The sequence below is a fragment of the Ceratotherium simum genome, chromosome 13 (assembly GCF_057802395.1).
Source record: "Ceratotherium simum simum isolate JZ-2026a chromosome 13, ASM5780239v1, whole genome shotgun sequence".
Taxonomy (NCBI): domain Eukaryota; kingdom Metazoa; phylum Chordata; class Mammalia; order Perissodactyla; family Rhinocerotidae; genus Ceratotherium; species Ceratotherium simum.
In genome coordinates this window covers 28,908,859-28,913,202 of record NC_141912.1, presented here as the reverse complement: position 1 = coordinate 28,913,202, position 4,344 = coordinate 28,908,859, and positions in this window count along the sequence as shown.

The window sequence follows — 4,344 nt, the reverse complement described above, 5'->3', positions numbered from 1 at the left end:
TTTATCAGCTTTATGTTCCTTATGCTCCTTACATTCCAAGATTACTTGTTTTTTTGTGGTAAATAAATATTAAATTTTATGAAACACTTTTCTGTATCTATTGAGATCATGTGATTTTTTCAGTTTTGCTTTATTATGTTGTAAATTACATTTATTGATGGTTTCTAAGGTTACTTAAACTTTACCTTCATGGTATAGGCCTGACTGGACCCAGAATTATTATCTTAGTTTGTACATTGCCAGATTTATTTTATTAATTTTTTGAGAATTTTTCACCTAAACTCATGAGTGACATTGGCCTGTAATTATTCATTCCCAAAATGTGCTTTTCAGATTTTAGTATCTAAGTTATGTTGGAATCATAAAATGAGTGGAGTTCCCTATTTTTTCTATAATCTATAAGAATTTAAGATTGTTATTACCATCTTTTCAATATTGTGTCTTCCAATCCATGAACATGATATGTCCCTCCATTTGTCTCATATTAGTGTTTGTAGTTTCTCTGTAGAATCTCTACATACCTTTTTTAAAGATTTATTCCTAGAAACTTAATGTTTATGATGCTATTGTGAATAGTAATTTTTTCAAATTTTTATTTTTAATTGGTTGTTACTGGTGTATAAAAATACGTTTTTTGTATATTGATCTGGTACCAAATGACTTTGCTAATCTAATTTGTTAATTCTAATAATTTATCTATAGATACTTTTAGATTTTTTTACACATATTTTACCATGCCATCTGCAAGTAATGACAAATTATTTCCTCCTTTCTAACACTTTCTTTTTAGTTTAATTTTCTTTTCTTGTTGCATTGACCAGGTTCTCCAATAGAATACTGATTAGAAGTGAGAGCAATCATCCTTTTCCCATTCACTGACTTAGGAGGAAAGAATTCACTATTTCATCTTTGAGTTTAATGATTTGCTACAGATTTATGTTAAAGAGTTTTTCTATTAAAAAATGGATTTTTTTCATAAGGTGCTAAATTTTATCATATATTTTATTCCTCCACAGATGTGATCATATGAATATTTTTTCTGATTTTATTCAATTAATGTTGTGAATCTTATTACTTGATTTCAATTATTAAGCCTTCCTTTGCTTTTCTGAAATAAACTCAACTTTGTCATGATACATTTTCCTTGCTACCCATCACAGGATTACTTTCATAGATGGTTAATAATTTTGCCTGATTAATAATGGTTCACTGAAGTCAAGTAATTTCAAAATGGTGACCTTTTTCAATTTCCAGACATGTCTTCTTTCATTTATGCTTTTTGTTATATTTACACATAAACTCCAAGTATATATATGTTTAATATCCTTGACAAACTTGAATAATTATGATTTTCTTACTAACTTTTTAAACCTTTATTCATTTCATTTTTATTTTATTCAACTTCTTAATCTTGTCTTCCTTTTACTTTAAGGTTTTTTCAGCCATGTCTATTCTCTGTGTTTTAAATTTTTATTTTATTTCTGTTGTGTTTTTTCTTCCATTTCTCCTCCTGGGATGTACTACATTATTGTTCATCTCATTCCGTCATCATATATTTTATTAGTTCTTATATTTCTGCCCTGTGTCTTGGCTTTATAGCGTTAGATATTTCCTTATGTTTTTCTTTTTCAATGAAATGTGATCCTCAATCCTCGTCTCCTGCATAGTAACATTTTAAAGAGTAAGATGAGTGTCCCTTATTTACTATGGGCTTCTTTCCTGATCCTTTCATGTCCATTAATTATTATTATTATTATTATCATTATTATTATTTTATTTTGTAGATTTGGAACTCATTTTTTTATCACTATACTTAAGTTATTTTTTTCCTGGACCAACTATTTCAGAATATTTGTATTGGGGAGGAACAAAGGCCATGTTTTATGCCATAAAAATGTGCCTTCAGACCCAAGGCTGTGTGTATGAGTTTTTTAGCTTATAATTTACACTGTCACCTAAGATTTTCTACCCTTGGTCTATTCATAGTGCAATCTTGCTTCTCTCAAGTGATCTCACAGTAGAATATATCCTTCAAATATGGTTTATCTCTGTGGGTTCTTGTTAATTCTTCTGGAAGTTAAATAAGGTGTGGGAACTCTCCAATTGGTGTGCTTCATCCCCTGTTCCTGTTGTCTCTGTGAGGGCCAGCTTATCCCAGGCCATATTCGGAGAGGCGATGTGTCCTCGTTCAGCTGTTTGCAGCAGTGGGCATCCTTTTTCTGCATTGTTCCACACTGTCTGACCTTCACTAATTTCAAAATATTTTTCTATTTTAGGATCTATGTTTCGGAGGTCAGCTTTTCAAAGGAAATTTATATTTCTGCTGTATTATTCTCCATGTTGTTTTAAGGCAATTGGTCATAGGACAGGAGGAAGTAACTATTTTTCACTATACTAATACTAGCATTTTACACTATCATTATAAATAATCTCTAGAATCACCGACAAGACACATTTTCTGATCTCATTACTAAAGCTATTCAACAACAAAAGTTGCTGAAAGTTTTTTGGGGGAACACATACCCATAAAATGGCAATTTCCAGGAAGTATATAATTGAGCAGTGTGCTTTCAATGGAAGTAATAGGAAGAAGTTTAAGTAGTAAATTATGGTTTTCAGGCATAATTCTATCAAATAATTACCATCACAATTCTCTTATCTTTTCTGTCTGTGGTAGTGACTCTGGCATACTACCATGGGATGTATCCATTGCTAAAGATGCCCTTCTTTGCAGAAATCAGGAATTTCATTGTTATTGAAATATATTTGAAAGTTTAGGTTATACAGAAGTAGATGTGATAGAGAAAATAAAACTTGTAACCACTATTATATGCAGGTTTGTGTGTCTTATCTGTATTGCTCATTACCTGTGTTACTTGTGATAATCTATAACTTCTAGACACACAATGTTCTTCTATATAACATAGAATAATAACATCATCAGTAAAAGTATTTTATTGATGAAACTATATATAGAAATGTATTTTGACATAAAACATTGTTGTAATTATTCATTTGATCTTACATTAATATTATTTACAATAATTATGATGATTTTAATTTCCACACAAAGTTGAGAAGGAGTTGGGCAACTATAGAAATTTGTAACACATTTTCTGGGAGATTTTTTTAAAATATTCTTATCCCTTGAGTAATTTTACAATGCATATTAATTTCTAATGAGATTACCCAGTGTCCCTAAGATCTTTTCACACTCAACATATTTCGTCATTGCTGTTTAGGGAAAACCATTTGTTATCTTTCACATTGGAGATGTTTCTCCTCTGAATCATATAAATGGGAGGATTCTTCTTGGTTGGGTAGAACTGAGAGCGATGACAGGCAGTGACTGCTCCTGCTACAATCATGTAGGATCCCAATGGCAAGTAGGAAGAATAGTGTAAGTAATGAAGAATTACATTCTCAGTCTTACTTAGGTAAAGAGGGAAAGAAACAGTTCCTACTTTAGAAACATTAGCTTTTTAGCTCACTAAGCTTAATTACGTTAAGTAAGGAAAGAAATTATGTTGTCTTAAAAATATTTTACAAGAGTCTCAAATCTAACAAAATTTGCATAAAAGCCTCTGGCTTTTATACCAATTTTCTTTCCTTCAAAGTTTGAGATGGACATTAAGTTCTAAATTGATGTCTAATGAAATGTATGCTCAAATGAAAATGAGTATTTGTGTTTTTAATTGCCAACCCCAAAATTTGGAAATTCATTTCAACAAACATTTGTTAAGAACCTAGGAGGTACTTTGTGAGGCATCTACATAAATAAAAGGTTTATAAGTCTGTGAAAGAGTTAACATTTGTTGTAAGCAGTGAAATATAATGAATTCAATTTTGTGTATGTGTGATATGGGAAATTACTGTTGTAAAATTCAGTCCTGGGCAGAAATGCCCAGGAATTAGCTAAAATTGTAAATCTGAAGATGCAAAAGATGACTGGGCCAGAAAAAATAGAATAGTTAGTTATGTGTGCAAAGTTAGTAACTAAGGTCATAAAGATAGAGGAAATATGGGAAAAAGGAGATCAGATATGCAATTAGGGAACTTTGGAGATGGATGCAGGGTGAAAGGAGGAAAGGAAACAAAGTTGTAGTGTGAGAAATGCTAGTGAAAAACCAACTGAAAAGAATTATTTGTTAAGACAGAAGGCAGCTCCCGTATAGGAGATATTAACCTGCCATAGAGAATTCAAGTGGTAAAATAATCTGAAAGAGACAACTGGTTTAGAAACAAGGAATTCATTTGTGTGTTTGAGAGACCATTTTTAGTTGAGTATTTGAGTTGAGTTTTAAAAAACACACTACTTTTTTTAAATACGATGGGAAAGAGCCT